Genomic DNA, 7317 nt, shown 5'->3' with positions numbered 1-7317 from the left:
GTGCAGGGGGAATCTGAAGTCTTCAGCTCCAGGGCACCTGGGTGGTTCAGTGGGTTAAGCATCTGCCATCAGCTCAGGTCATGATCCCAGGGTTCTGGGATCAAGTCCCACATCAGGCTCCTTGCTCAGCAGGGAACCTGCTTCTCCCCCTGCCCCTCCCCCTGCTTGTGTCCTCTCTCTCTCTATGTCTAAAAAAATAAATAAATAAAATTTAAAAAATTAAAGTCTTCAGCTTTAGTTCATCTCTGGAGATCCAGAGCTCAAGGCAGAAACAAAGAGGAAAGGGTGTGGGGGTGGCACGGGGAGTGACCTGGTTCCAGCACCAAGAGGGGCTCAGGCTGGTCTTCCTCCAGCCAGGTGGAGCCTGAACAGAAGGATGGAAGGTGGCCACAGGGATACCAGAGAGCAGATTCCAGAAGCCATGCCTGAAGGGTGTAGGGGAGGGAAAATAATTTTCCCTCTACCCTCCTAGGTTCTTGGCGGAGACACCCCTGTAACAGAGAGACCGATGAACAGGAGAAAAATCAACAAAAGTTTAATAACACATAAACCTCCTATACACCTGGGAGAGACCCAGACAAACTGAGTAGCTCTCAGAAGTGGCCTGAGCCATTCCCCAGAAGACCATCTTCAGCTAATGACAAAATGGGAGGTCACCAGGAAAGCACAGAAAACAAGGGAGTGGTAGTTATACAGACGTAAGTCATTGCCTTCTCCTTTGATAAGTTTCCAGAGATTTGGTTCATGCCCTTCTTCCTGGTACAGTGAGGGAGGCATCCTTACAGATAGAGATTTACCTACATTCATCAGTGTCTCATACAAAAGGGTAACTTCTAGGTTTTCGGAGCTGCTCCTATATCTACAGATTTTTTTTTAAAGATTTTATTTATTTGACAGAGAGAGAGATAGCGAGAGAGGGAATATAAGAAGAGAGAATGAAAGAGGGAGAAGCAGGCCCCCTGAGGAGCAGGGAGCCTGATGTGAGACTCAACCCCAGACCCTGGGATCATGACCTGAGCCAAAGGCAGATGCTTAACCACTGAGCCACCCAGGTGCTCCTGTCTATAGGCTCTTAAAAATAACCAGCTTAAAATCATCCTTATGCCCGAGAAGTATGTTTTGGGATGACAAATTCTGCTCCTCTTCAGGGGGCCCTGGTTTGAGCCTCATAGAGGCCAAATGCGAGACTTCATGGACAGAAGGGGCTTGGTGAGAAAGAGGACGGGCCAGCCCTGGGGATTGCATCAGCACAGGGTGCCCAGGGAGAGCACCTAGGTGGTTTGAGAGTCTAGCACCTGATACTAGCTGGGAAGGGAACTTCTTCTTCTTTTTTTTTTTTTTACTAGAATTTATTGAAGACAAAGATATATTTCTTTCCATACTTCTTCCTGTTAGTTCTTTTTATTTTTTATTTCTTTTCAGTGTTCCAGAATTCATTGTTTATGCACCACACCCAGTGCTCCATGCAATACGTGCCCTCCACAATACCCACTAGCAGGCTCCCCCAACCTCCCACCCCCATCCCCTCCAAAACCGTCAGTTTGTTTCTCAGACTCCACAGTCTCTCATGGTTTGTCTCCCCCTCCAATTTCCCCCAATTCACTTCTGTCCATCTCCCCATGTCCTCCGTGTTATTCCTTATTCTCCACAAATAAGTGAAACCATATGATAATTGACTCTCTCTGCTTGACTTATTTCACGCAACATAATTTCTCCCAGTCCCGTCCATGTTGATACAAGAGTTGCGTATTCATCCTTTCTGATGGAGGCGTAATACTCCATAGTGTATATGGACCACATCTTCCTTATCTATTTGTCTATTGAAGGGCATCTTGGTTCTTTCCACAGTTTGGCAACTGTGGCCATTGCTGCTATGAACATTGGGGTACAGATGGACCCTCTTTTCACTACCTCTGTATCTTTGGGGTAAATACCCAGTAGTGCGATTGCAGGCTCATAGGGAAGCTCTATTTTTAATTTCTTTTTTTTAAAGATTTTTTATTTATTTTATTTATTTGACAGACGGAGATCACAAGTAGGCAGAGAGAGAGTGTGGAGGAAGTAGGCTCCCCCCTGAGCAGAGAGCCGGATGTGGGGCTCGATCCCAGGACCCTGGAATCATGACCTGAGCTGAAGGCAGAGGCTTTAACCCACTGAGCCACTCAGGCGCCCCTATTTTTTTTTAATATTTTATTTATTTGACAGAGAGAAATCACAACTAGGCAGAGAGGCAGGCAGAGAGAGAGGAGGAAGCAGGCTCCCCACGGAGCAGAGAGCCCGATGTGGGGCTCGATCCCAGGACCCCGGGATTATGACCTGAGCCGAAGGCAGAGGCTTTAATCCACTGAGCCACCCAGGGGCCCCCAGGCGCCCCTATTTTTAATTTCTTAAGGACTCTCCACACTGTTTTCCAAAGTGGCTGCACCAACTTGCATTCCCACCAACAGTGTAAGAGGGTTGCCCTTTCTCCACATCCTCTCCAACACACGTTGTTTTCTGTCTTGTTGATTTTGGCCATTCTAACTGGTGTAATGTGGTATCTCAGTGTGGTTTTGATTTGAATCTCCCTGATGGCTAATGATGATGAACATTTTTTTCGTGTGTCTGTTAGCCATTTATATGTCTTCTATGGAGAAGTATCTGTTCATGTCTTCTGCCCATTTTTGTCTGTTTTGTGTGTGTTGAGTTTGAGGAGTTCTTTCTAGATCTTGGATATCAGCCCTTTGTCTGTAGTGTCATTTGCGAGTATCTTCTCCCATTCCATGGGTTGCCTCTTTGTTTTGTTGACTATTTCCTTTGCTGTGCAGAAGCTTTTGATCTTGATGAAGTCCCAAAAGTTCATTTTTGCTTTTGTTTCCTTTGCCTTTGGAGACATATCTTGAAAGAAGTTGCTGTGTCCAATGTTAAAGACGTTACTGCCTATGTTCTCCTCTAGGATTCTGATGGATTCCTGCCTCACGTTGAGTTCTTTTATCCACTTCGAGTTTATCTTTGTGTATGATGTAAGAAAATGGTTGAGTTTCATTCTTCTACACATAGCTGTCCAATTTTCCCAGCACCATTTATTAAAAATACTGTCTTTTTTTCCATTATATATTTTTCCCTGCTTTGTCGAAGATTATTTGACCATAAAGTTGAGGGTCCATACCTCGGCTCTCTACTCTGTTCCTCCGGTCTATGTGTCTCTTTTTGTGCCAGTACCACGCTGTCTTGGTGATCGCAGCTTTGTAGTAAAGCTTGAAATCAGGCAACGTGATGCCCCCAGTTTTGTTTTTCTTTTTCAACATTTCCTTAGCAATTCCGGGTCTTTTCTGTTTCCATACAAATTTTAGGATTGTTTGCTCCAGCTCTTTGAAAAATGCCAGTGGAATTTTGATTGGAATGGCATTGAAAGTATAGATTGCTCTAGGCAGTATAGACATTTTAACAATGTTTATTCTTCTGATCCATGAGCATGGAATGGTCTTCCACCTTTTTGTGTCTTCTTCATTTCTTTCATGAGTGTTCTGTAGTTCCTCGAGTACAGGTCATTTACCTCTTTGGTTAGGTTTATTCCCAGGTATCTTATGATTCTTGGTGCCATAGTAAATGGAATCAATTCTCTAATTTCCCTTTCTGTATTTTAATTGTTAGTGTATAAGAAAGCAACTGATTTCTGTACATTGATTTTGTATCCTGCCACGTTACTGAATTGCTGTATGAGTTCTAGTAGTTTGGGGGTGGAGTCTTTTGGATTTTCTATATAAAGTATCATGTCATCTGCAAAGAGAGAAAGTTTGACTTCTTCTTGCCAATTTGAATACCTTTTATTTCTCTTCGTTGTCTGATTGCTGTTGCTAGGACTTCTAGTACTATGTTGAAAAATAGAGGCGAGAGTGTACATCCTTGTCGTGTTCTTGTTCTCAAAGAGAAGGCCATCAGCTTTTCCCCATTGAGGATGACATGCACTGTGGGTTTTCATGGATTTTATGAAGTTGAGGAATGTTCCCTCTATCCCTATACTTTGAAGCATTTTAATCAGGAACGGATGCTGTATCTTGTCAAATGCTTTTTCTGCCTCAGTTGAGAGGACCATGTGGTTCTTCTCTCTTCTCTCATTGATTTGTTCTTTCACATTAATTGATTTGCGAATGTTGAACCACCCTTGCATCCCACGGATAAATCCCACCTGGTCATGGTCGATAATCCTTTTAATGTACTGTTGTATCCTATTGGCTAAGATCTTGTTGAGGACCTTGGCATCCATATTCATCAGGGATATTGGTCTGAAAAATCTCCTTTTTGGTGGGGTCTTTGCCTGGTTTGGGGATCAGGATAATGCTGGCTTCATAAAAAGAGTCTGGAAGTTTTCCTTCTGCTTCAATTTTTTTTAAACAGCTTCAGAAGAATAAGTATTATTTCTTCTTTGAATGTTCGGTAGAATTCCCCAAGGAATCTGTCAGGTCCCGGGCTCTTGTTTTTGGGAGGTTTTTGATCACTGCTTCAATCTCGTTACTAGGTATTGTTCTATTCAGGTTGTCAGTTTCTTCCTGATTCAGTTTTGGAAGTTTATAGGTTTCCAGGAAGGAAACTTCTTAACTGGTGAAGAGAAACAGGCCACTGCGCAGTATTTGGTTGCATGGCGCCCTCTTCTGGCGAGTGTCTGAATTGCATGCACCTGTTGGCCACCAAGAAAACTGGCCTCCGTTGATTCCTCCTTCAAGTTACCAGGCACGGAAGACATATCCCCAGTAACAAGTAGTCTGGGAGCTAAAGCTGGGGGTGATTTTTGGTGACACATTATCAAACTTCAATTCATTTTGCACAAACACTTCATTTAAAAAGTATTTAACAAACATATGTCATGCTTATTCCTTGCCAGGCACTATTTTAAATACTTTACAAATGTCACCTAATTTGTTATTCCAAGTAGTTCTGTGGGTAGGCTCTATTAGTGCACCCATTTTACAAATCGGAAAACTCGTGCCTGGGGCCACACACTGATATGCTTTGTGAGTGGCGAGCTGGGGTCAAATCCAAGCAACCTGACGTCAGTCTGTGCTCTTAACCATCACGTTACCGTAGAGAACAAGTTGGAGTCACTCGCGTCAAGCAGTGGCTCCTGTCAAGCAGTGATGCAAGCAGCCAACGGTGTTGCCACTAAAACCAGGTATTGCTGAAACCAGCCCAGGCTGATGACATCCAGATCCGATAACCAGTAGAACCAGAGAAGACCTGCAAAGCCCCAGACTGATTAAACCCCCTTTTAAAAAAAAGATTTTATTTATTTACTTATTACAGAGATCACAAGTAGGCAGAGAGGCAGGCAGAGAGAGAGGAGGAAGCAGGCTCCCCACCGAGCAGAGAGCCTGACGGGGGACTCGATCCCAGGACCCTGGGATCATGACCTGAGCCAAAGGCAGAGGCTTTAATCCACTGAACCACCCAGGCACCCCTGATTAAACCCCTTTTAAAGAGAGGACTTTGCAGCAAACTGTCAGACTCTCCAGATGCTGACCTTTCCCATCAAAAAGACAGCTGCCCCCAAAGGCTCTGCCCCCTTGATCTCAGAAACCTCCAACGCTAGACAGTCAAGCAGCAGGTGCCAAGAGATGCCCAGAACCAGCACCCCAACTGTGTGCCCTTCACCCCAGCTGCGTGTTCACAGACTGACTTCGCATTTGGCTCGTTAACTTCTTACCTCTTGTTGTATCACATTTGCTGGGTGACTTTGTCTTGTGCGTTGCTTTGTGTGACGTGTATGAAGCCAAATTAAACGTGTCGTGAAATGCCCTTGAACTTGGAATCCGGACGCTGCTTTACAATCAGGTTGACCTTGCTTTAGGATCAAAGCAAGTTGACATTGCAGAAAGACATGCTCGTGTGCATGCCTTCATAGCGTGCTTGCGACAGCTGGCACGGTCCGCAGGATTCCGTCTCACGAGCTCACGGCACGTTAGGCAATTTGTAAGAGTCAGAAAAGACTCCTAGAGCCTTGCTTGAACTGACTGTAGCAGAATTAAAAAGTAATAAATTGGGGAATAGATTCGTGTGAATACAGACTTTCCAGGCATCTCACTTGGGGTAAGATCCTAAGGTATCAGCAAAGGCTGGTGAAACCAAAACTGGTTCCGTGCAGGGTGCAGTCGGCAGTCGGCAGTGGAAGCTCCCTGGGGGGTTCACCCCTGTGCGAGCAGGGCCTGGGGCAGAACTAGCCAAAGCCAGACCCAGGGAAGACCATTTCAGGAAGGCACTTGGAGGGCTAAGAAAGGTCAAACCAGGAGTGCCTGGGTGGCTCAGTCGGTTAAACATCTGCCTTCAGTTCAGGTCATGATCTCCGAGTCCTGGGATGGAGCCCGGCCTAGGGCTCCCTGCTCAGCGGGGAGCCTGCTTCTCCCTCTGCCCGCCTTCCCCCCCCCCCCCCCCGCTCATACACGCTCTCTCTCTCTCTCTCTCTGGCTGTCTCTCAAGAAAATAAATAAAATCTTTTTAAAAAGAAAAATCAAACCATTTGGAAACATGACAAAGATATATGCCGCCAGTGACCAAAATAATCTATAACTTGGCAGAAAGGTGGGGAAATATGTATACATATCCCAGGTATAAGTGGGAAATTCTATATAGCAGCTGCTAGGGTACAAAAATGGAAGAAAAATGTGGGCACTCCGCAAATGCCTTAAAAAGGTGGGAAGAGGGGTGCCTGGGTCACTTGGTCAGTTAATCATCCGACTCTTGATTTTGGTTCAGGTCATGATCTCAGGGTCGTAAGATTGAGCCCTGCGTGGGGCTCCACTCATGGAGCCTGCGTAAGATTCTCTCTCCCTCTTCCTCTGCCCCTCCCTGCTCTCTCTCTCAAACAACCCGGGGCACCTGGGTGGTTCAGTGGGTTAAAGCCTCTGCCTTCAGCTCAGGTCGTGATCCCAGGGTCCTGGGATCGAGTCCCGCATCGGGCTCTCTGCTTGGCCGGGAGCCTGCTTCCCTTCCACTCTCTCTGCCTGTCTCTGCCTACTTGTGGTCTCTGTCTGTCAAATAAATGAATAAAATTAAAAAAAAAACACAAAAAAACAAACAACCCAATAAATGTGGGACAGGCCAAGAGACAGAACACCATATTTTGCTCCGTACCCACAGAGTTACTAGTCAGAAAGAAGCTCACTACCAGGACCTCAGGAGATGTAACCACGGATCTGAAGGATCCTAAAAATGTAAAGCCCTTATTGTCCTGAGCACCTCCTGCCATGCTTCCCATCGTACCAGTGAAAACCATTTTGAAGACAGACCAGGACCAACAAAGGGGCAAAGATAGGATTCCATCACTAATGAAATAATAAGGAAGAG

The sequence above is a fragment of the Meles meles genome, chromosome 6, assembly GCF_922984935.1.
Source record: "Meles meles chromosome 6, mMelMel3.1 paternal haplotype, whole genome shotgun sequence".
NCBI classification, from domain to species: domain Eukaryota; kingdom Metazoa; phylum Chordata; class Mammalia; order Carnivora; family Mustelidae; genus Meles; species Meles meles.
The sequence above is the reverse complement of the archived record's forward strand: the minus strand, read 5'-3'. Positions refer to the sequence as shown.